The sequence below is a fragment of the Struthio camelus genome, chromosome 10 (genome assembly GCF_040807025.1).
Source record: "Struthio camelus isolate bStrCam1 chromosome 10, bStrCam1.hap1, whole genome shotgun sequence".
Taxonomy (NCBI): domain Eukaryota; kingdom Metazoa; phylum Chordata; class Aves; order Struthioniformes; family Struthionidae; genus Struthio; species Struthio camelus.
This window is the reverse complement of record NC_090951.1, coordinates 16,171,532-16,198,652: the sequence shown is the minus strand read 5'-3', so window position 1 is coordinate 16,198,652 and position 27,121 is coordinate 16,171,532. Positions and strand designations below refer to the sequence as shown.

Genomic DNA, 27,121 nt, shown 5'->3' with positions numbered 1-27,121 from the left:
TTTGTATAACACTTGTTCTTAGAATCCCTACAAGGGAACAAGGCTGGAATACTATGCCAGTAGCTACTGTTAGCAAGGGAGAGAAACAGCACTGTAGAGTAAAATACAGTTTGACGTTATTTTAAACAGGACAGGGTCTGATTCTTCAATGTGCTTTTTAAATCAGCAGTACTGACACTCTGTGGAGCTTGATACAGGATTGGGACCAGATCCTCCCTCTCAGCTCCCACATAATTCAGTTTCATAGAGTGGTTTTATTTGTATTTTCCTATTTACCTGCTTTGTAACCTTGCATATGACAAATCTTGTATCTGAGATCAACATTCTTGCTTCTAACTTTAATCTCTTTTGATATGCCTTCTTCAAAACCATTTGTTCTTCCCCATTCTGTAACACCTCTAAATGAAACAAACCCTAGCAATTTTTGACAAATTGTCACAGAAAAAATATGTTCACAATGTTTGATCCTTCCCAGTTTTGATCTCCCCACTAGCTGCTTTTATGCTGACACAGTACCTGTCCAAAAGAATTAATAATAAAATAAAAATACTTACTACTGTCTCATCATTAGCATAATTTCATATTGCAATACAATGGTTGTTAATTGGTAGTGAACAATACAAGCTATAAATAGTAGTGCTGTAGTGTGTGATAGATCTGTGACCCCTTTTTCCTAATACAATTCAACTAGACAGCAAAGAAAGAATCTGGCTTGTTGCACCTGAATCAGTTGCACCCAAATTGGTCAAAGTATCAGCCTTAGCCACTTTTTTCTATCTTCTTTCTTCTTTTGTTTCCCTGGCTGCAAGTTGTTTCATGTAGAAACTGGATATTGCTATATCCACAGCCTATTTTGTTGTCACTGGGAATCATCATCTTGATTTGCATATTTTTGAATTTATTCACGATTCATCAGTATGTGTAAATACCTGATGGGAGAAAGTAAAGAAGAGGGTGCCAGGCTCTTCTCAGTGGTACCCAAAGACAGGATGAGAGCCAGTGGGCACAAACTGAAATATAAGAAATTTCTCTTAAACATAAGAACAACTTTTATTACTGGGAGGGTAGTCAAAGACTTGAAGAGGTCATCCAGAGAGGTTGTGGAGTCTCCATCCTTGAAGATATTCAAACCTGACTGGACATCGCTCTGAGCAACCTGTTCTAGCTGGCCCTGCTTTGAGCAGGGCAGTTGGACTAGATGATCTCCAGAGGCCCCTCAACTACTCTATAACTCTAGCAGTAGGTTACTAATTATAGCAATTGCTATATAACATCAATTGAAATAGGTGTAACTAAGATAAAAACAGCCTTAGATAAGACAAGAAGAGTATTGGGAGAACTCACTTGGCATTATGGCATGTGTTAGCTGATGCTAACATTTACTTATGTACTACTTCAGGAAATTGCTCATCCTCACATAATAGAGTTCTATTCTAAAAGAGAAGTTCAAAAGAAGCATATATTTCATATATTTCATATATTTCAGATGGAATGTCAGATCAGTTTGTTAGTCACAGAAATCAGCATTTATATTTTCATACTGTGAAAATATAACTCAGCACTTAATCAATACCCAGTGAGAATTTTCTTCTTACTGGTTTAATAGTTTCCAGGAACTCTTGATATTACTTACAGTTTTGTTTTTAATTGAAAAAATGGGGGAGGGGGCACTAAAACAAGAATTCAACCTGTTTTGACTTGTAAAGAAAAACAACCTCCTGGCTGCTCTATCTGAAAACAAATCAACTGTTAGTTATGTTGTAGAACTGAACTTACCGACTTAGAAGAAAACCTTCTTAAACTGCAGATCCAGCACCTGGGGCATCACGGTAGACCTGAGCTATAGACCCAGCACCTTGGAAGAATATAGCTTTTTCTTCTTACTACCATTTGCCAACTCCTATTCCTGGCTTGCCTCATTCCCTTCCTCCAATCTCCTGAGCTTCTCGGAAGAAACCCCCATGCAGTGACAGAATCATTGCTCTCCACTCCCTGGTAGCCAGTCAGTAACCCCCTGTGCTTCAGTCCATACAGCACTGCCAGAATAAAGGACGTATAAGTAGCTTAGAATAAAAGAAAGGTTTGCAGGAAGTTGCAAAATCAAAGTAAGTATTCATGACAGAAAAAATACACAAAGTGGAAGAAAGAAAGAAGGGGATATCCATTCTTGGATAGTCTTTTGAGATGGAAAAGAAAGGAGAGACTGCGAAGTGTATGCCTGTCAAAAGCCGGAAGGGAGGATGCCAGTGTGCCACCTTCCCCTGAGCTTGAAGAGAGAAAGAATAGAGCGCACAGGTTTGTTGCAACAGTTTGTTCCAATCCATTCTGCTTTTTTCCTAGATTCCAAAATATGATATAGGAAACACAGAAGACTTAGAGGCACAAGTCAGGATTATATCTACCAAACCTGAAGAGAGAGAGGTAGGATAAAGGAAAAATTGAAAAAAAAAAAAGTATAAAAATTGAGCCACTGAGTCAGAGAAATATGCAGACATGCATTTAAGGTGATATACCAGAATAGTGAGCTTGTTCTCCTCCTCCTGAAGTTGCACACAATATGAAAGCTGCAATTGTTGGCAAGCTGGAATCACTGAAAGTATATGTAGTTCTCAGTCTTGCCTTATGGACAGAGAGCTTCCAAGAGCAGCAGGGATGAGATCAAAGCAGAAAAGCACAGAAACCTATAAGAACTAGCTCCTCTCTTTCCTCATCCCACCTTCTGTCTAGTTCCCCTGCATCTCCCGTGATGCTCTTCAGCAACTATCAAATTTCTGCACCTGCATGATTGTGCTGTAGAATCTCTATCAAAGATGAAATTTTCCAAAAAGCCATCTACCCACAATGACACTACTGCCTTTTGCACAAATCCCATAAGATTAACTGTAAATTTATTCCAACCTCCAAAATGAAGTTTGGACAAATCCTGCAAATGACGGACCAGTGTACTCTCCACAGTGTTCTGAAGCTTAGTTCATTAAAATAGGTGAAACAAGTTAGCTAGGAAAAAGAACTGACATAACCAGAAAGACAGAGTCTGAAACTTCGGGTACGCTGCAGAACTGTTTTGACATAGGGTTTATCAATACGTAGAAGATGCTGTACAGGTATAGAGTACTATATTAACATTAGACATATTATATTAACATTAGACAGCTACTATATTGACAGGAAGGCAAAATGATAAGAAATGTATTTTGGAATTAAAATAATCAGAAAGTTATCCTCTGTTCTTTCTGTTCCCTGTTCACCTTTTTTTTTCAAATTGGCTATTACCTTAATTTAATAGGCGTAAACATCCCACCTCACCCCTGCAAAATCTGCTGCAATGCACTGTGAAGCTTACTTAACCTTATAGCAATGGACAGAGCACTCAGTTAAAGCCTGCAGAGAAAAAATATCTGCCCAAGACTGATTGTTACCACATTTTTCAATCTCTAATTGTGGAAAGATTTCATCATATTATAAAAATATTGATTATTTTGTTTTACTGAAATGCTTGGAATTTGATTCTAAAGACCACATAGACTCACTACCACACCTAGACTTTGACAGTGCTCCCGTCCTATCAACTTTAAACATTTCCATGACAAAATGAAACTTAATTACTTATTTGTCATGACCAGAAGCCAAAATTTGCTTATAGAGGATGTTATCATCCCATAACAATAGTAACAACTTGTCATTGTCACTGAGTTCCCAGGTAGAAACTGTCAATATTCTGCTCTTTCATTATTACATTTGGATAGGAAGTCAATTTGACATGTTGGGACCAAAGCTTGCTCCTGCAACAGTGAGATTCTGGAGTAGCAACACTGTCTTCATTGGTTTTATCTTGATTTGTATCAGTGGTAAGAACAGGATTTGAACCTGACTTGACGACCCACCTGAGTACTCAAAGGTAAGAAGTATTTTAATTATAGCTAATCTCAGCATCTTCTGACTCAGGTGGGTCTGGACATAATAAATCAAGCCAGGACAAGAGCAGTCATTACTATAAGAGACTTGCCAGTATTATCAACTTATTAACAGAGTCACATAAAAAAATCTCTAGCAGCTTCAATGTGTACACAAAGTATTTCAATAAATTTCCTGTCTATATGCCGTGAAAACTGAGACATATGTGAACACCCAATCATCAGTATTTTTTAATTTTGCTCAAATAACTTACATTCTGCCTTTCAAAAGATGTAAGATACTTAGTCTACCTCTTCTCCATGCCTACTATTAATCCAGCTAATCCGAATGTACCAGTACACAGCTAGTCTGACTAAATTCAGGTAACGATGTCCCAGTTTAACTTGGTAGGTAATGAAGAAGGCATCAAGGAGAGAAAAGTAACCCACCTATTTTTTTCTAATACCAGTGTATATTCCTGGAGGTTGGGGAAGGAGAGTTGTTATTATAACAAGGTTACAGGTTTCCAGTGTCACTAAGGAAAGTCTAATGAATTTAAAATTCCATATCTAGTTAAACCATTCCTGAAGCTGAAGGAAATTGCTGAATGCTTAGATAACCCAAAGATTTTCACTGTACACTGAATTATCAGGAATTTTTCATTATTTGATAGAAAATCTGTATGAACACTAAGTTTAAGCTTCCCTTTCACCCACAAGTCCACTGAAGATCACAAAAAATTTCAGTAATACATTAGTCATTCATTTACAATGCTGGGATGAGTTCTTGGCTAGGAACAAAGCTAGCAGATGTTTCTATTTCTGCAAGTGCCAACTTTGATAGAATCTGTCTTATTTTACAGTTTATGGATTGTTTGCAATCTTCTACCTGCATATAGCAAAAAGCACACATGCTTCAATAATTTTCTGGGTATTTTATAGGATCCTGGTGACGATCAGTCCTATCTGCTGAGGCTGCTAGATGTTGTATGGGCTTATGACCATATTTGTCACCTAAAACCTGTCTTTGCTTTTGATCCTGCTGTTGTAGGTGTTTGCTGCTGAAAGTGCCTGATCTCCTGTCTGGTGTGAACACCACTCTACACATCAGTGGTCCTCTTGCTTAATGCATAGCTGGCAAAAGAATCTCAGCACTTGAATTGTTCTCTTCTCGTTTGTGCACTTGAAGAGGAAATGTGAAGTTAAGGCAGTATACTGGCATCAGGTCACTGACAAGTGCATACACAAATTTTGCACTGCGTCCAGGAGGAAATTTGGAAAAGAGCAGAGGAAAGACAACAGTAGTAGGCAGTATTACTGACGTTTCTCCTTAGTCATGTGTTCTTCTTTGGTGCAAAAAGATTTAAGTTTCAGATTGTTGCATGTTTCCTTTTATTTATGTTATCACTGTGAGGTATTTTAGTTTAGACAAATGAAATTAAGCTTCTCCCCAATGTCTATGGAAAAAAAAATACTATTCTAGAGACATTAATCAAAAAAAAAAAAATCCAAATACTGACTAGGTCCTGTAATGATTTAGGAGGTCTACTTATGTACAGTTTTGTTTGGTGCTGGAGACTGTCTGTGTGTTTCCCTGTCAGACTCCTTTCTGACAAACTCCTTTCTAATCTGTAGAACATCCTTGCCTTTTCTCTGGTCTCTTTTCTCCAAATTGACCTAAAATCTAGAGAAGGTGACAACAGAAATTTTTTCACCTGACACAGAGCTAATAGCGAGGGCTGATAAACTTTGATCATCCATTTAAATGGAGCACCCAGGAACAAAGATATGACTGCTTCTCAAGACAAAGCAATTTTGCAAGAGTGAATTCCAAGCAGGTGGTAACTAAGCAACAGCTCACCTGAACAGGGGCTTTGATCACTTGACAAAGCAGATCAGAGCAACACCAGGGAAAGAGGACTGGAAATCACAAGGGAAAAAAAAGGTCTTTTCCTGGCCTATTGGAGAGAAAGATGGAAAATAGACCAATAGAAGCTGCAAAAGGTAGTCTGATGATTTGGGCAAAACAGCAACTGAAGAAAGGAACTCATGAACATCTAGTAACCACGATTCATACTTTGAACTGCTTCTTCTACTTCAGTACCTCTTTTGCCTGTAGCAATGTTGATGGAAGTACTTGGGGAAGTGGTGAAGAATGCTGCCTCTCCATAGCTCCAAGCTTGAAAGAAGACACTTTTCTGCCCCTGGCCCGCCTTATGGAAAGAGACCCTGGCCAGTGAGCAAGAAAAAAAGAGGGATGTACAGAACCTCCAACGAGCACAGGCAAAGCTGGGAAGACTTCTACTGAAACCTACTAGGATAGAGTTGATTTGAGGATTTAGTGACTGGGAGCACCTACAGAGATTACAGGTTTGGAATAGATTCAGGAATGAATAAAAGAATTGATTAAGAAATTAGATGTAGAAATTAATTACTGTATAGGAGATGAGAGGTGTGGGGAGAGAAAAATATCTATAGCAGTCACTCTCACAACGCTGGAGATTAACAATGGAGAACAATCACTTGGCAGGCCAAAAGAGTAATATAATCTTTTAAAAATATCTTCTGATTTCATCAGGTATAACATTCTATTTTACCCCTTGAGGCTGGCAATACTGCAAGGTACTGCAGCTTCCATTAGCCACTTCCTGTCTCATAATTGTTGTTACTTCTCTATCAGCATAATGCAGAATGTTCTGCATCCATATAAATTAAAACTTGATTTGCCTGCAAAGGCAGTTTAAAATTGAGCAGGAAAACAAGATTATGCCCTAGCTTTGTAAGTATTTATTTTTTTTTTGGGGGGGGGGGGGGGAGGAATCTGTACCAGCATCACAGACAAGAAATGAAAAAGTTACAGAATCATGAGATCAGTAGACAGAGGTACTTCTTTTTGTGAGAAACTTTGCTATCTTTTCTAGCACTTAACAAAGTTGCTACACTCCTGAGGGAAAACAGAGAAAGAGAACATTTTAATTAAAAATGAAGATCCACAAAACTTTATAAGCCACTTTTGCAATTTCATTATTTCAGCTAAAGAACAAAGATACTAAAATTTTATTAACATCCCTTAAAATATTTATTAAGGGAGATTTAAATTAGCTGTCTCAGTCCAGCACTATTGGAACAATTCCATTTTCTTTGGTATATCCAAGGTTTAGACTAAAATAGTATTAGACTAACAGCAAGAACTTTGATGATACAGCTGAGTTTTAGAGGTTCTGATGAAGACTTTATTTTCCTCAGTAATTATTACTAAACTACAGAGTTTGTCCTTATTAAGTGTAGAGTCCACTCAAGATCCTGGGGATCCTGAACTGCTGCTAGTGAGTGAGTTAAGAACTGCTGCAAATGACAATGATACAGCATAAAATGTCATATGTGTGGTGAGTACAATTAAAGATTTTCTCTCTGTATTTGTTTGAAGACTGACAGCTCAGCCAACAGGGCAGCCAGGTTTACACAGCTTTCTGTAAGCTCATTGACAGTTTTCCCTGTGAAACTCTCTTCTTGGCTCTCTTCATCAGGTAAAATCCTTCTGAACCTTTGTCAGACAGCTCTTTCAAGAGCAAAGAGGATGGAAGTCCCACCATGAGCAGCTATGAAGTCTCATTAAAATAGTCTTTCACACTCTTGTTGTCCTTGTTCTGTATTTTAATGATGGTTTGCCATAAAGTGCAAAAAAAAGTTATCCTAACGATCAGGGGAGAGCGACTGCTACACTGAGGCATGATTAATGAGCTGAAGTTGTTCATGAAGTCATTTTATACGTCTGGCTGGTGACCTTTGAATTTGAAGAATCTTATTGCATGTAAAGTATAAGAGGAGAAATTATTTGGTTAGCCTACAATGTACTCATGGTTTAACAAAGGGATTTGGAATTGGTTGTGGTCAAAGAGAAAAGGCACTCTTGAGGTAAAAAATGAGATTACTTCTTTTCTCCCCTCTTTTTTCCACACTCCTCCTTCACTCCCAATGCTATTCAGGGCCCAGCTCTGTGCTATGAGCTCACCCATGGCTCTGAGCAGGTGCTCACATGCCAGCAGCTCTGTAACTGGCAGAATTCCCTTCCCTCTGCTAGCCAGGGGAACTTCAGCATTTACAGCAGCTGAGCAAGGGTCTGACCCTAGCCGTTGCCAGGTGACAAGGAAAAAGTTAGAAACCTGACTAGATTTTTTTCTTTTCAGGGCTAAACCCAGTTCTTTAGATCATCCCAGAGGGCCCATGACCTCTTTGAGAGCCCCAGCCCCTGCTTCGGTGATTCACACTGGCAGAAGTAGCCAGTAACCCCTTTTCTCTCATGAGGGGCTGGAATCAGTGGAGGCTGATGCTGGGATTGCGAGATGGCTCATCCACAAAGAACTGAGATTGTTTACACTTTGTCCAGACACAGTTAGGATTGTCCCAGTCTTATCAGGATATCTCACGACCATAACCTCCACAAGTCTACATAAAGGCAATGAAAGCATGGAGCAGTAAGCTTCTACTTGGCCACTTTCATATATACCAGACTGGGTCTGCTTCCATGTGACTGAACAGTGGAGGAAATAAGGTTCAGGGAGTCCTTGCTAGTGCTCCATAAATCTTCTCAGCATGTGAGGTGCTCCTCACTAGCTACAGAAAGCAAAATGATGTACAAAATATTTCCCTCAGGAAGCCACTTCTCCTCATGAATCTCAGCAGCATTCCTGATTGACTGAGTGAGGTGACAGCTACTGACAGGAACACCCCCTCTTGCACAGCAGAATGGCAGGCCACCCACTAATGCTGAGCAGACCTATGGTACTGTTTACTGTACAATTTTGAAAATAAAGGAAATGAACAAAACTGATGCCAGGCAGTATGTGAAGGACACAATGAGAAGGGATTGATTAGTTACTTTGTTCAAAGTGTACTGTGTATAATGATAAAAATGACAAATGATCAAAGGCAGCAAAGGACATTACATGTGACAGTGCAAGAATTCATCTATTCTTTTATACACTGCTGCTTCCAGTGTGAGGTGGAAACAGAAATTCTACATGCTTTGGCATCTGCAAGAAGGAAGGAGAGGACAGAAGCTAAGAATACTATTAACCTCGTTTAAAAGTGAAATATTGCCCTATATTGTAAACAGAGAGAAACAAAGTGCCTTTGTTAGTGTTCTCTGACTCTACTGTGTCTTCACTCATAAATAAGAAAGAAAAGTTAACTTGACCTCAACCCTGAGTACTCAGCTGAGAATCATTCCTCTCTCCCTGCTGTCCCCTTATTAATGGATTGCTTTGTTTCCAGGCTGTGTGAGCTGGAATTGGATACAATGGTTTGGGGCAGGGAAATGAACATTTTTTGGCACATTTCAGTCTGGAAAACAGGGAGAGCAGTCAAGTAGCTGAGGGGGAAAGGAATAAAGAAAGTGTCTCCACACTTCTTGATTTTACCTCAATATGGACTGATCATATTATAACTTAATATTAGCCTGTACTTTCTCTTGCATCTTTTCTTGTGTGTGAACAGACAGAGAAGGGGAATCACTCCTTTTCCCTTTCACCTGCAAAAATAATGACAAATTATTAAAGAGAGTCAAACTCTCTTTAAGGCTTTTCACTTACTTGTGTTTGACTTGAATCACAGAGTAGTCCTTTGAACGACTGATCACATTATTGTCATAGTATCATGAAGCCATTAAACTGCCATAAACCAATACCACCACTGAAAGAAGCAGTTCTGTGCTCTCTCTCCTTAACCTCAGTCTGTACTGTCCTCCCTTCTTTTGTGCCAACATAAGTATTTTTGCAAGGCCAGATGGTGAACCAGATCAGCAAACTTAACTATATCAAAACTAATCCAGTCTCATTTTGCCAGGTTAATTTTAAGCCAGACAGTCCCATTTTGTTGCTCATTCATGGGCCAACATAAGCTCTCATAAGGGAGGACAGGAATGAGCTGCTGGCACCAAGGGAGGGTGGGAGTATTTATTTAAGCAGTGAAGTCAGCTTATGCTGGCTTAAAGGAACTGTGAAACTACGGCCCTTGTCACAGATGTAGCCACACCAGCTACTCCACCATGGACCCAGAAATGATTCCATTATAAATTCTAGCAAAGATGACACCTTCCCACAGAAGACTTCAGTGTCTGATGAGTTTGTATTTTCTGACAAAAAGAGTGACAGGGCAACATTTTCAACCATCTTCACCAAGAAGTATTTTCAACACCCGACGCACAGCTGCACATGCTTTACACATGCTTTAGGCCAGTTTATGTTGCCAGAGTGCCAGGACTGCTCTGTAACAAGAAGCAATAAATACACTTATTTTCCACTGATCTCCTTCGCAGTTGCCAGCCTGTTTCTTGGCAGACTGAGCAATGATACAGTACAGCGAGAAAATGTGATTAGTCCAAGGTATTAATATGACATCTGTAGATTTTGAGAATCACTTGTGGGACATTACACCAGGGAATTTTTTTGTTCGATGGTATGGAATAGTGTGGTTTAAATTGTCTAATAAGAGTATCAGAAGAGCTGTGTGGGATTTGATATTTTGCTTAATGAGACGCACAGAAAATTGCTAATGGATTTAATCTGCATAAATTTCTTCTAGCATATATTCCCATGCACCCACACGCATTCACCCTAAAACTCAATTGTTAATGATGAATTTCATTTGTCCCCACATCAGAATTAAGAATATTTAATGATTCGTAATGTATAGTTAGCTATCCCATTCATAAATTAGACTGCGTCTATATGGAGCCTGGGCAGGGGGAAGAGGGGTAGCTCCATGTTACAGGTATACCAAAGCAGTTAAACTGTTGCAAACACACTTGAAGAGACTTGCAACAATGACATAAACTCTGATGAGTAACCAAGGTATATCTTGGTGATAGGAGCCAAGGGAAAATGAATTTTGTATTGGTGTAAAGCACCTTTAATGGATAATACCTTTTCCTCCAGAAGTACACACAAATTAATGAGTGTGGCAAGTTTATCAAATATTGACAAACTCCTAGGAAATCCAGAAAAGAAAATGTTATTCATTAGTAACCTGGAAAGGTTTGATCTATTGTCATTTTCACTGACTATTTCAAAGAACAGAGGGAAGGCAAGTAGCAGGAAATACTTTACTCAGCAAAGCCATATATAGAATATTATTACACGTATTTTCCTTCTGCAGTGAGAAAGGGGAAAGAATATCCCAGGAGGGCGCTTACTCTGTGTAAGCACAAACCTAAGGTTGGAATGGTGTGAAACTAGTCATCTTTCACTTAAGCTTCCCAAATCTCATGTTAGTGGTGATTAATAATGGATTTGTTTTGCAATCATAGCAAATCCTCCTACATGGTGCAATTCTCCCATCATCCTATGGTTAGTGAGCATATCTCTCGTATAATATCTTCTTCCATATGGAGTACTATACAATAGTCCTCAAAGTCCACTGACCTTCAAAAACACAATTTAACTGTTATGCATTGCATTACTATATGCATAACATTAAATATCTCACTGCAGTATTAAGTAACCTTAACAGTGTTGCCAAGAAACTTGTCATTAGTCCGAAAATAGGTTGTATACCACTGAGTTTCAAAAGTGCCTATTTCTATGGGTACAGAGGCAACTGTAAACTAAATAATTCAGACATGTGGACAGGTTTACAGAAGTTACTTTAGGGGTAAATCTGCCCCTTAGTTCACTGTTTAAATCCCACTCTGCCTCTGTAACTTCTTTTTATCTTTGGTGAAAACCACTTTTTGTTTTTGATGGTGGTCAGCAAACTCAACTACTGTATGGAAATTAGCAAGGCATCTCTGGATTGCTTGTTGAAGCATATGACCTTTGAGACGTAGAAGGAAAGGAAGAAGAATACAGAGAGGAAATTAAAACAAGCGTGCATCAGTGAGCAGGTAGAAGCTTCAGAGAAGTCTGCTGTGGTATTTCCCTTGCTCCTACTTCTGGATATCCTTGTGGGAAAAGCCACAAAGACACGAGTACGAGATAGGAGACAGCGTTAGAAAATGGACAAAAACACAGCTAGAGACTTTTGATATAGATGAATGGAGTTAAAGATTTCAGAGGAAAACATTTTTGGACTTGCTGAATGCAATCATTCAACATAACCTACCAAGATTTGTATTCAATTAGCGACATATCATCCCCAAATTTTTTTTGGAGCCCAGTGTTAGCTGCATTCTATCTTTTACCTCTTCTTCCTTAGGAATATATACGTCAAATGTACTGAAATTTATTCTATAGCTTGCTTTACAAGGAAAATACCCCAGAATTGCATTATGATGACAAATACCTACATTAAATATAATACCAGATCACAACGTTTGTATCTGAGGGTTATTTCCTAAAAACCTAGTCAGAATATTATTCTCCCCATAATTCAGCACCATTTAATATTTTTATTTACATTTAGTTTGTTTAATCTAGCATCCCTAAAAAAATTACTTCAGATACAGACTGAGACAATAACATGAGGTTTAAATGATGGTATTCTGTGTCCAGAAGCATTTACATCTCAGTTGACAATAAGGACTTCTTTCCTGAACTACCTAATATCTATTCAAGTGAATGAAATGAACAAGACCATCTGGTTACTTGCAAAAAAAAGTTACAGTCATCACCTCTGTTGTCCCTGGCCTTCGTGGGGAAGAGCATGGAGGCTTGACATTCCAGATATGTCAGGCTTGCGGGGCTGAACAGTTTCAGTTTTTCTACTATACATAAGCAGCAGACAGTTTATTCCTGTCTTTAACTAGCACATTTTAGGACTCAAGAGCTACTTGAATGCCCTTCGTCAATAAAGTTATCCAGAATAACGGAGGGCATGAATTTAAAGTGAAATATGTAGTAACTCTATCGACTCCTTCATTATGAAGGCATAAGGCACCTTCAAACCTGGAGCGGTGTGGAGATAATAGTTTCTTATTTTTAGGGAACAACTGGGTGTATGCATACTGTACTTTGCATATAGGCTGAAACCTAAATTCCAGGCAAAATTCACCTCTAAGTCTGTACTGTGGCAAGCTTCAGATGACTCAAGGGAGACTGCTCCTTACTATAGGCTCAACGATACCACAGTTTGCAATGTAGATGCATGAGATGCCTAATGCACTCACCATCACCAGTCATATTCACTATCCTTCCTGCACCATCGCATTTGACACTCCACAGGCAGCCCTGGATCATTCTAGGCTTTAACATTGCCTGCCACCAGGGCACGCAAGTGTCTATTGTTCCAACATACAGGCACCCAATGAGTAGTCAGTTCCATATATAAGGCTATAAGCAGCAATTAAGTTTCTCATTCATTGAACGCCCCTTTCTAATCCCTCCCAAAACTTTGGGTTAATTTAAATATATTTTAAAATAAATGCAATAAATCTCTCTTAGAAATATATGAAAAAATTGCTGTTTTGCACCAGTTGAATGATGAACTGTGGGGTAATTCTTTTGGAAGTAAATTCTTTTGGAAGACCAAATTTCAGGATAAAACAAGCTAAAGAATTGAACCTGCAAAGTTTGCAAAACTTTTATCCACAAACAGATCCTAACTAGATTACACTAGTATGTTTACATGTATCCATGGTTTCACTCCTTAAAAGGAGACCTATGAGAAGATTTTAGCTCAGTGGAGTTTCCATGCACCTCTATAGCAAAATATTACAGATGGAGTTCAAGGTCAGAACAAAAATATATGGTACTCTTTTTCCTCCCAGGATTTTAAAGGAATATTTTTCACTTCAGTGTTGCAAGCAATAAATTAATTCAAATTATGCTTAGTCTCCAAATATTCTTGTGAAATCTTTGGTAAAGGTTTACATATATGTTTTTTCTGAAAAGGTGATATCATTACATTAAATGAGATTACACCAATTCTTTATTTCATATTTCAAATGTAGAAGTAAGTCAATGCCTGACAATTACTTTCTGGTTCCCATAATCCAGCCCATTTTTAACAAATATTTATGTTGGCTAATTTGGAATAAACCACAGGGCAATTTTGACTCAGGCTGTAAAAGCAGCTCTTTCATAAGTGCTGTTAAGTAGTTGTATACAACAAATACGGTTGTTTAAAAGAGTACAGATTGCTTACAAGGCTTCTAGTTAAATTCCTAGAAATAATAATTGCAAATACATACTTTGTGATGTGCAGTATTAATAGGTATTTCCATATAACAAGCAAATCATAAAAAAGAAGTAATACAAATACGATAACAAATCTGTTCTGACCATGAGCTATATTTGTAAGGATTGCCAACTCCCACTAATATGAGAATTAAATATCTACGAAACCTTAAAACTCTTGATTCTAAGTCTTTAACTTTCTATAGCTAGAAAAGAGGCCAAGACAGAACTGACATCTGTCTGAATAGATAACATGGAGGATTTTTTAAATAACATTTTATATTATGTTAATTTTAGGTGATTACATCTTCAGGTGATAAAACAGGAGGTATGGGAGTTTAGCTATACCAGCTGCTTTTCCGTGAACTAGAAGAAAACCCTCATGGTAGCAGGAATGTAAATCAGAAGGGGTACATAAGGAGACGCTTCCTTTGTAATTCTTTGAGTAAGCCACAGTCATGGTAAGTTATAGGGAAAAAAAAACTGGGAGAGTGTCTTTAACTCTTTTTTAAAACCAAAGAGCTTCAGAAAGAAGCCAGCCATGTCATCACTAGCCGCAACACAGTATGTTAGAGTCAGGCGCTCTATATATAGGTGGGCCAAATGAATCCATATATTCAGTAACTCCTCTACTGACCCATTTACAACCAAGATAATTTCTAGGTGCCTAAACTGCTAATAACTATACAGTCAGAACACTATTTATATCTGGAATATCCAGAAAGAATACACGGAAATGTCTATTACATTTTGCATGAATAAGCAAACCATCACATTTTCTAATCTGTTTCAGACCAAATACCTGACCCAAACATTGACATAACACAGGGGAATGGTTGGGGACAGTCATGGGGGGAGTACAGAAAATGGATTGGAACTTTTTATTCAATTTCTAGGTCGGCCTATCAGTTATGTCACACTGGGTTATGTCATTCATGTTTCATTGTATCACATCATGCCTGTTAAACCATAATGGTGCTTGACTGGCAAAACACAATCTAGTATAAAATTTGATTGCATCCTACCTATTTTGGAGTTTTGAAAAGCACAGCAGATTATATGTCCTTTAAAGTCATATCATAACTTTCACAGTAGATCTGACGCCAGCTCGCTGCTCAACTGAAAAAGAATATTCATAGATGAATGTCGCATGTAACATAATTGTGCAATAAATTGAAACAAGTCAAAATTATAAATTTAAAGTCCAGGTAACCAATAAGTTGGCTAGGTATGTTTATAATAAGAGTGACTGAGTGTCGAACGATGATCAAAATAAGATACTGAATGCTGTCTGCTTTTTACAGCTCAAGCATTAAATAATATGGGACTTGTACAACAGGGTCCCTAAGACGCATTGCAGAGTCATTGAAGCTGTAGTGTCACTAGACTTACATATTCTAACAGCAGACCTATTTCATATATGTTATTAACAAAAAGAAAAAATTGTGTTTTTATGCAATAAATAGTAACATTGAAGTCCACAAGATAACCACCACTTAGACTGAAGGTAAACTCAAGTCCTATTTCAGCCATACTTCCAAGGTAGTTGTTTAAGCCGTGAGTCCTTCTACACGGTTAAAATAAAAACTTTCAGAAAATAAAGTTATTTGCTCCAATTAAACATAGCTAACTCAGAATGATATGAATGAAAATCAAAGGTGCGTGATGTACATTAAAACCAACTGAAATTAATTTATGAGACATTTTAGCACTGGCACATTTCACATTGAGTTGCCAGGCTGTAAAGCTGTGGAGATGCTCTTATCATCTCTCTCAGTAAAGACTTATCAAGTCCTCTGCTTCAGAACAGCCTAGTGACTTTCCTTACAGCCTGGAAAAGACAGATTCTGAACTGGTATCTAGAGATGACTAGGAAACTTCCTCAAACTACAAGAGATTTTCTGCTTCAAAACCTTTTGCCACCAAAAGACCAAGAAATTTTGAAATCAGTAACCAATAAGAACTGAAAGATTCTTGGAAAGCTCTATTGTTTTTCAACTAGCCAAAAATGCCACTACTGAGAAAGCTCTTTCTTTAAAAAAAAATTTGAGCATCCTGCCCGCCTCAGTGTCTTTCACTCTTTTACCAACACAGCAAGGGCAGATCCAGCTGACAGTCACAAACCATTTCCTTGCAATATAGCACAGGGCACCCATGCCAAATCATTTACTTCCTATATTACTAGTAATTGTTCTAAAATCATAAAACTAGTGACATCTGGCACAGAATAAGATTCAGATGTTTGGTAGCTAGATCAGAGTTTACTAGGTCACAGAAAGGGGAAAACGGTTTTGTATCCACCTTGCCAAATATAATGACAAAAGAGTTTAATGATGGATGAAGTAGGAAAAGCTGATAGATCAGTTCTGGGCTATTGTGATCATGGGTCCCTCTTGTTTAAAAAAGACCTGTGATGATGAGACAGCAGGACAGATTCATCATGGAATGTATATGGACATGTCTAGATTTCCCAGGTGTGCTTTTTGAGCAATCTGAAGAGAGTCTATGAAAACATGAAATTGGAAATATTACTCCCTATAAACATCAAGTTCTCATGTGCAGGCTAAACACATACGGAGGTCTGAACCCTGGAAATGAGCACTGAATGCATTCGTCTACATTTCTGTAATGTATGTTTCTTGTTTGAAAAGAGAAAAGTGCTGCCATTTCAATCTTGGACACACACAGACATACATATATGCCCAGGGCTCTTGGACAAATAGAAAAAGTTCATCACTAGTATCTAATAAAAATGGTGAACATATCCCAAATGGCATCCACATCATGGTGGAGTATGTTTCTGTTTTGTAAAAAAACCAAACAATTAACATCTTAAAAATGAAAACATCCTAAAAACACTGCAAGACAAAGTATTTTCCTTGGAAAATAAACACCGATTTAGCTGTATATTGTTAAAACAATTAGACTAGTGCCTGTCCTCCTGCACACTCAAACTGTAAATAATTCATAGCAGTGAAATACAGTCACCTCCTAAATTTGTGTAAGCAATATGGTCTTGTCATTTATTTTATAAAAGATTACTTCTCTGTATTTTGCTTCATTTGTAGCTGTTGCATCATCAAATGTGACAAAACATACATGCTCCCAAAATTATTTAGTTGTTACTGAGGAATAAGCTTGTTTTTGTTTATAAATGGCTTTGCCATGGTAGTGGCATATCTCCATTGGAAAACAGGAAAATATCTGCTAGATGTACTTACGAACTGAAGACAAATGTTTGAGAAAAATAAATTAAATGGTAAATGTCACCCCTTTTGGACACCTAAAATGTTTTCCACCTTTTCTGGTAAACTATCCTTGCCTCCCCCAGTGAAGAAAGTGAAAGTGCTGTCTTTAAATAGCTTGCTGCTAGGGCTATTCTCTCACTGTTTCTAATACTGAATAGTATTTTATGTTGTAAGTAGAGTAAATGAAGAAACCTACTTTAAAAGTAAAATACTACGCAGTAGGAGAAAATGGGACTGATTCTGACCCAGGAAAAATTAGATTAATTTTGAAGCAGTCAGAGTGAATTATAGGTAATCTTATTTTCAAACAAGTCTCTTACTACCTTCAAATACCTCATTAAATACTGATGCATTGCACTGTTCTTTCTTCTTAAACTCAGATATCTTTTTCATTTACATGCAATATTTTAAATACATTTATCTAATAGAATGCCTACCTCTGTACTACAAATTGCTTTTATTTGTCATGAATTCTAATGTTCATTTTTTATTCTGCTTTGAAATATCCAGCCGCTCTTTGCTTTCTTTTCTCTCAGGCTTTGATATATTGAAGTCATTTCCCTGGGCAACAATCAGTGTTGATAAAAGAATTTGAAACTCAATTCACAAAAAGATGGCATATTTATGTATAAGAGGACTAGCACTTATTTTTACTACGTACAAGACAAACATAGGAATACTGCTTCTGATAGAACTGAATTCACACAATAAGGAAGATGAAGGTTGGATTTCATAAAAGGTGCTGATTTACAGTATTTAGGGGTTTATTTTCCTTTTGGTGATAAAGTTCAACACAACTAACGCTGAAACATCACTTCCAACCACAGACATACATAGTGACATTGACCGCAAAACAATCTTCCATTCTTATAGTGTACATGTGATGTTCCACTTCATTTTGTATTAGATAACCATCTTAGTTATATAGACAATCACTACGATGTCATATAAATGCCTTTCACATAAAGTCACAACTCAGACTCCCAAGGTACCTCACAGAATCTCTGCTACCTCTTCCTTCTCTAAAACAAAAAGCAAAAAACCTCCACTTTCAGTTTTAGACTGTATTTATTTTTTTCTCAGCACCATTAACCTCTTTTTCTTTTTTTTTGATTTAGTCAGCTGACCTGAGAGCCATTCTTAGAGGAATGTTCTGCAGTATTTCCAGAGAATATCCCTCAGTTTCTCAGTCTCTCCCTGTCTTCCACGTGAATGCAACTGCTTCCATTCATTGTAAAAGGGTGCTTCAGGTGTCAAAATACTCACTTGCGGGGCTTGCTGTTGTTTGGCTGGTTGCGGGAGGGAGGGTTCAGCTATGGTTTGGGAGGTTTCAACATGAGGGAAATAACAGCAATTCTGTGTATTCAGGAGACTCATTCTTGCTGCTATTGTTATTGCTGTTGAAACTCCAAGTATACAGCTATTATAGCCTGTCACTTCTGTGTTTGGTATTCCAGTGTGGTTTCACATAAGTTGCAAGCCAATTTGTCTTACCTATTTCCTTCCAAATTAGCAGATGAAAACAATAATAAATTAAATAACAGATTTTTTCCAGTTTTCAATAAACTTCTGTGATGTGTGTGATGGAAGCCAGAATACTAGTCCGTATTCATCAAGAAGATTAAAAAGATGGGCAAAATGAACAGACAGGACAAAATCAACAACAGTTAAGTCAGCCTGACCCTCACTATGGTCCAGCATAGTGAAGCATTCTGGAGATATATGTTGCAAAGAGGTATCATAGAAAGACTTTCAAAAGGTAAAATAAAAGCCACTCAGACAGGAGTGACAGAGCTGACAGGCTACCTGGCTCTGGAACTCGTTCTTGCCATTTTCAGCGTCATTTTGGTAGGTAAAACAATCTGTGTCCTGGCAACATCAGAGACCTGCTGTGCCAGAGTTTGCTTACTGGCATACAATAATATATTTAGAGTAGCAAAAGAACAGCTTATACAAGAGAGGAATCTGAGACATAAAGATGACTTTGCATTCACACTGAACATCGTCTGTATCGCATGCTTTGTCCCTATGTCTTTCATTTGAGTACATTTCCATTTCTATTAATGAGAAGATATGCTACTGGTATTGACAAGTAATAGTAACTGCTCTTTAATTAGTCACTGTCCCCCAAAATAATCATGTTTATACTCACACATCACTCCAGTGGTACCTACTTCTGCTCATTTCTTTGACCCTTGAATAGCAGAACAGTCCTGCCAAATAAGCAATCCAGTTTTCCTGTGTTCTTACTGATGGCAAACTTGACATAGACTTTCTATTCACTTCACTAAGCATATACAAGTATAAGTCAACATTGCATAGCAATGGACATTTGTTCTTTGCTTTGCTTTCCTTTTCTATCTTCTTCAAGTAAAAATTAGGTTAATTATGTGCCAATTATGTGCAATCTTCAACTCTGAGAAAGTTACCATTGTGATCATGTCACCCTGAGCCTAAACACTCCTGAGAACTAGCATCATTCTGTACACGCACCTCTCAGCAGAGACATTTTACATGCTGGCCAGTTTGGGAGATGAGGTCAACATTCCTAAGAACCAGGTAAATGCCAGGGGAACCTTTCACAGGCACATCAAACTGGAACACACACCAATAGCAATCACACTTATAAACTTCACTCAATTACAGGGTTTTCAGCTCAGAATGAAAAACCTGCCTGCCCTAAAGAAATGCATTTAAACTTTCTCATTTCTGAGTTGTGAAGGAATGATGTCAACCATCCATTATTGATCTCCTCAGGAAAAAAAGCATAAAACAAAGCAGCTCTGAAGACACTAACAAAACAACAGTGTTGCGGAGCCTTCCACCTTCATTCAATAATTACTCTATTAAATTTTACAAAAATGATCATCTTTTAGTAGTAAGGAAATATGCAACCAAAAGATGGCTTTAAATTAATAGAAACTGCTATTACCTTTTAAAGCATGCAGCATTCTTAGGTCACCAGTTTTTAAAAGATAAATGATTTAGGTGAAATATTGAACAGTTAATATGAAATATTTATTCCCATCAACTACATAAAAAGTATAGCTTACCTACTCCATTACATATAAGAAGCTCACAAATTCAATCCTAATTTGCAGTTCTTCATCCTTCTTAAAAGGTTGCTTAAATCAGATTTAGGAAACCTTAAGTATTAAAAAAAGAATCTTTTTCTGAACTTTTTGTACTTACACAAAGTTCCCATTCTTCCCACTATAAATCTTTTCCATGAATCACAGCAATATTCAAACTATGCTATAAAAGCAATCAGGAAATTTCTGAAAAAACAGTAAAATCTCTTCAAATTTCCATACAGTGAATGGGTAAACTATAGTGAAATCAACACTTTTTTTTACTGTAAAGTACTAATAACAAGGAGTGTCTTTTCATACATCTATATGACTAGTGATTGGTGTGAGATGGTACTGACATACACCCCATCTGCAGCCTCTTGGGACACAACAGAAACTGTACTTCACAAGGGGACAAAGTACAGCACAAGACATTAAAATATTTTAGAAGATTTTTAATATAGCTTTCTTGTCCATTTTTAAAGAAAACTGTGGATATGTTGTTACATCATGCTTACCTGGAATCTTTTTCTCCCTGTCCCACTACTTTTTAGTTAATTTACATTTCTATTAAATAACAGCTATTTCTCACCCCAGAAGTCACTGCACATCAGGAAATAAATTAATGCCTTTCTACCAATTACTAACACCTTATAAATCCCTGGAGAAATTTTGCAGAGCAATTAGAGATCTTCTGGGTGAAAGTGCTATATTAATGGAAGATTACTGGCATATTTCCTTCCAAACTTCTTCAGATACCTTAGTTTTCTGCTAGCGCTTTACCTTTTTGACTGACCTCTATTCAACACATCTTCAGAGCAAATACACTTCTCCTGCAGCAAGACGGGATGCTTCTGGTGATTTGGTGTGTTCATCAGGCATTCATCTATCTAACAAGCCACAGGAAACATCCTGTGTTATCCTGTGTTTATTTATTTTTACATAAATGTTCCCTGCCTTTGCTAAACTATGGCTTTCAGATGCACTGGGTCCTCTTTGTAGAACATGGTAAACTTTACTGCCACATATGGCATGCTTTGGGTTACACCTATCAACAATAAATACTGGCAACAATATCCTTTTCAAGGGACTTGACTAACGGCATGCTTGTAAAATTTAGGTAAGGTCAATACAGCATACTCTTCTGATTGATATTTTTGGAATGTGTCAGCAAAGCAGAACAGAAAATTAAATTACTATTTATGCACAAGTAGCAAAATATGTACATTGGCAACCTTCTGATTGAATTCTAAAAGACTGTCCTTTCAAATACATACTCTATTTTTTTAATGGCAGATGTCCTCAAAATTGCTTATTCTGTTTGTCTCAGAGGGAGGTAATTATGACTTTTTACTCTCATTTGAACATTGAAAGAGAAATGAAGGGAAAAAATTCAGTTCTCACTGAGGAAACTGGACGTATTACCTGTTAAATAAATCACATTTTGAAAAGAGTATTTTTCAGGAGCATGAAAGGAATAATATTTAGTGAAATAGTCATATCATAAAAAGACTAAAAATGAAAAAACATTGCTATATATTTGAAAAAGAGCTATTTACAACATCTAGTTAACAAATTAAACTAAAGCTAACTGGTCTCTATCAATAAAATTAGACATGAGTGCTTCGGCCTGAGGCAAGGAAAATCTTACCTCCAATGGCAAGAAAAAAATCTCATTTTTGAAAACTTTCCTAGGTCTGACAAGTTTAGACACCACCCGGATACTAAAGATGACAATTTTAAAGAATCAGCCTCGGGCGAAGAAAGATCATTAGAAGTTCCCTTTCTTTTCAGTAACTGAGGACCTGACACTATTGTGGGGAGAAGGTGAGGGGAGTGGCTTGCCCCTCTCTTATTCAGTGCTAGAGAAGTCCAGTTTGGCCATCAATGCCTAACACTACACTTTAATTTGTACTGCTACAAGAGTAGCTCCCTCGGCTACTTCATGAACCTGGGGTCACGCAGTGGCCCTGGTATCTGAAGCAATTGCCATGCTTTTCTTTGCCAAAGCTACTTTTGAGGCTTGCAGATGTCACTTAGCTTTCTTAAGCCAGCTAAGTTGGGAAACACTGAACTGAACTCTGATTATGGGATCCAAAATGTAGAATTTGCAGAGAGGTGCATTTTCTGGAAAATCTGGCTCATGTCACATGTACAGAAAAAAAATAGTATTGAAGACAGTGGTGTCTACAAGAAGCCAAATGATTCCTGCGCACAAAATGCTTTTTGAGAATAATAAGAACACGAATGTGACCAAAAGATTCTTTCTTTTCATCAGCCCAGGTTGTCAGCCTCCAAGCTCTTAGATTTTCAAGCAATTACATTTGTGCACTTTCCCATGCTGCCTCTAAAGCTGGGAGGGCACCCCTTAAAAACCTTCTTCCAATCCATTTATAAAATTCTCCTTTGCTGTCAGCATGTCAACAAGAATCTTGGCAATACTCAGACTGCTGGACTACCTAGCTTGTACTTGCTCTTTAGTTATGCCTTACCTGCAAATGCGTAAAAGTGACTGTATGTACAGTCATGTGCTGATGTAAACATCCAATCTGCATATGTAAATTTGGCATTGTATTCATGCAAATCAAGATCATACCAGAAACGGAAAAACCTTTTTGAAAGCACGGGGAAAAAATCCCATAAATAAGAAAAATCAAAAGAAAATTTGGGAATCCAAACTTATATTTTGAAGAAAAATAAAATTATTTTAAAATACATTAGCTTATAAAGGAGAATATGAGCACAATAAAACTGAAGAGTCAAAATGCAAAACCTCATTCTACCTTCATATACACTACTAAAAATCAAAAATAAATCTCCTACAGTCTCTGTAATTACTAATCTAAGATAATAGCAGCTAGTAACTTATTATTTACCAATAAGTCCAGTTAGTAGTATTATAGTACTACAGATGCACTTTTCTCCTATGAATTAAGCTATCCTGTAGGCTAGTGAAATGCTATGGCTATTAAAATCTTCATATCAGTGCTGTTAGTAGTCTACAACCTTGAACTTAAGATTGAAATCTGGAGGCCATTTCAGTCAATATGCCCAGATACAGCTCATTACTTTTCCCTTCTTTCTCTCTTCTGTAAAAAATCTCTGCCTTAGAAGACATGAAATGAAATGTCTTTTTATCATTTTAAATAACCTTAAAAATAAAATTATTAAATAAATCTTTTGAAAACAAAACTTATTTACTAAAGTGACTGAACAGACCAACAAAAAGTCCAGTAATGAAATACAGCAAAACAATGCATTTACAAATAACATGGCAATCACATGCTTAAAATTCTCTAACTAGCAAAATCATCTGCTTCTTACCATCTTGCCCCCATGAACAGAAATACAAGAGCATATTAAAGAGTGTGATTTACAATTTCAGCTACATACTAGAGTTTACATAGAGTTTAGTATTCTTATACTTAAGCCTCTATTTACACTTGACTTAGGAACAGGGAGGAGCTAGGCCAATCAAATATCTCTAATTGGCCATAGAAATGAAGGAATCAAATGAACATGTGCATCTTAGTTAAAAACACTAGGATAAAGCAGAAACTTCTTTCCATTTAAGCTGTCTCTGACACTAGAAATGCGGCAGCAAAACCAAGCTTGCATGTGTGAGAATTCACTGGTAAGATTTTCTCCAGGGTGAGCAGATCTTGCTGGTCTAACGATAACAAATGTCCAAATAGTATGAATAGTATGAAAAGCTTTCTGCATATGAAATAGTTCAGTCTGAAAGCAAAAAGGATACCCAACAATATTCTGACCCCTTCTAAAAAGAAAAAACCCTCACTGGAAACCTTCCTTGTTATAATCTGCCATATCTATTTTTCTGTCCACGGTCCTGCAGTACAGCGGGACATGAGGAAAGGCTGAAAAGATCTCCTTTCTTTAATTTTCCCTTTTGGAACCGGTCAGCAGGCTCATCTTTGGAATACCAAAGAAAGCCTTTGGATTACCAAGAAAGAGGATAACACACTCTGTAGGATAGAAGTAAATCATTTTGGTTCCCTGTTTGTAAAGGGCCTAGCACAGAAAGGACCAGTTCATGATCACAGCCCCAAAGTGCTACTGCAGTAAATTAAGTAAATTGGATTGACAACACTGTTCTTTATGAATATCAGTAAGTTAGGGGCACTGTACCTGACAACTCTTGGAGAGGCATCTGCACAAGCTGTGTTTTGGAAACCTGGAATAGCTATTTTGGAATAAAAATAAAGCCAAAGCAAATATCTCTGGAAAAGTTTGCTCAAATCACATGTTGTATCACATGTATTGACATAACTCATTTCTTATTTCCAGCCTCTTACAAGACAGCTTTACATCTCTGTTCTTCCTCATTCCTTTCAGAATTTGTTTCACAAAACCAATCTTTTTCTTTCAACTACTTTAGCTCTCTGCACTGAAATCTATAAATTCCATTTCAGAGAAAATCTGTTCCCGACTGTTAGCCTCCAGCACTATTCTCATATTCCATGTTCTCACCCCCCCCCAAAAAAAAAGAAGGAAAAAAGAAAAGAAACTTCTCTAACCTCTCTCTCTTTTTTCCCTTAAAAAATAATCAAGCCCCAGCTTCCCATAGTGCCCCTTCCATGGTCAATGGTAACCAGGGAAACTGGATACTATGGCAACTCAGGGATGAAAAATCATACATACAGTTTTCCTTAATCTCCAGACTATACTGAAAGTCCTCATCTTTTTCCTCCCAGAGGTGATGAAGTGGCAACCACAGAAATAGTGGTAGCAAATCCCCATCTTTACTCACTCAGGCTTTTGAACTATGTAAATATGCACTTTCTGCAGGCTTCCCCTTTAATTTTTAAGTGCTCTGCTATTTGCTGAGCCATTATATGTTCATTTCAGGTTGTTACAAATGAGATCTATTCTGAGTGCTCTCATCAAAGCTCTAATTGCAATATTTTTCTTTTTTTCTTTTTTTTTAAGTCTGAAGTTATTCAGATTCAAAGTATATGGATGCTATTTTTGGCTGCAATAAAAAAAATCCCCCAAATCCCAGCTGATTATTTTGTGATCCTCAAAACTAGCAAAGCCCAATATCTAGTTGAGATTTATATCTCAAGGCTGAGTTTTGATTTGGAGTCTCAGATGTCTAATAAAAGATTAGTTTAGTTGTTGTTTTCCCTGATTAGGGACACAAACATGATTTTCTCTTTTCAATATCTAACACTAATTTTGATGAAATATGTAGGCATTTAATATTTGAGATTTCTACCCTCTGTCAAATTTGTTTAAAAATGTTTAACACGTTCAAATGTTATTTAGGAAATACACACCATGGGTGAGATCACAAGGAAACTATTTCTTAGGGAACTGGATTAAAAAATCACAATTAATAATTTCTAGTGTATCTGTGCTCTGGAAATGTTTTCTCTTGCTGTTGAGGAAAAAGGGCTTTGTTACACCATCAAGAGCCTTCCATAATTTTATAATAAATTTTATAGCACAACTGATCTTGTTCTAAGTCTGCTTACAAAACTTCTGTTAACATTAGCAAGAATAACTAGAAATCAGATGTGTGTTTTATGCCTCACAGAAAGCATACCTTTTACACAGAAAGTACACTCATTATAGTCTGTGGAAATAAAGATCACTGATACACTGAGCTCAATGGAAATGGCGGATAAACTATTAAGAAAGCAGTCAGCACTTCTTACCTTGCCTCTGGAGTACTTTGGGTCCACCAGTGAAACAAAACCATTGATGACAAACAGGAACTAGTCCAGTGGAGGGGCACTAAGATGGTTAGGTAGCTGGAGCACATGATGTACAAGAAGAGTCTAAGGAAACTGAGTTTGTGGTAGTTATTGAGAAGATAGTAATGGTTGTTACAGAGAAGGTAGAGATGCACAGCAAAAGGATGAGAAGCAGTGCACATAAGGTGCATTAAGGGAAATATGAGTTAGATACAAAGAAAAAATTCCTCACAAGGGTGTGTAAACACTAGAATATGTTGCTAGAGAGAATACTGAATCTCCATCTTTGGAGAAATGCAAAACTTGACAGGACAAAGTCCTGAGTAAACTGATTTAACTTTGAAGTTAGCCTTGCTCTGAGCGGAGGATTTGACTAGATGACTTCTGGCAGTCTCACCCAACTTAAAACTGCGCTATGATTCTAATCGTTCCAACCTGATTTTGGTCCTCTTTCCAAGCTCTGCACTACATTCAGGAATAATACACAGGTTTCCCAGTATTATCTGCAATTTCAAGACACGTGAAAAAAACAGTCAAGACATGTTTCACTTTCAGGTATGATGCATACAAGTATGAATCCCTGATTGAAGAAATTCTAACAAGTGGGAACTAGAAACACATAGATGAGGCCTCAGCACATGGCAAGAAAAGGTAACTTTGGTGACGTGCTAATGCAGAATACAAAGAATGCAAAGTGGACTGATGGGACAGAGCGCACCCTCAGCAAATTTGCAGATGACACCGAACTGGGAGGAGTGGCTGATAGCTCAGATGGTTGTGCTGCCATTCAGAGGGATCTCAGGCTGGAGAAATGCACTCATAGGAACCTTTTTAAGTTCAACAAAGGGAAATGCCAAATCTTGCACCTGGGGAGGAATAACCCCAGGTGCTGGTACAGGCTGGAGGATGACCAGCTGGAAAGCAGTTTTGCAGAAATTGACCTGGAGGGTGTTGGTGGACAACAAGTTGAACATGAGCCATCAATGCATGCTTGAAACAGGCCAGCAGCATCCTTAGCTGCATTAGGAAGAGTGTCAACAGCAGGTTGGGGGAGATGATCCTTCCCCTCCACTCAGC

The 27,121-nt window shown here is 37.5% G+C and overlaps 1 long non-coding RNA gene across 1 annotated transcript in view; it reads right to left on the bottom strand.

The window, feature by feature from the left end:
- LOC138068463 (uncharacterized) overlaps positions 1-27,121 on the bottom strand; it is a 273,305-nt gene that overhangs the window by 137,203 nt on the left and 108,981 nt on the right. Inside the window, exon 2 of the long non-coding RNA XR_011143287.1 lies at positions 15,031-15,124. This is a non-coding gene — a long non-coding RNA (uncharacterized lncRNA). The remainder of the gene's footprint in view (positions 1-15,030; positions 15,125-27,121) is intronic.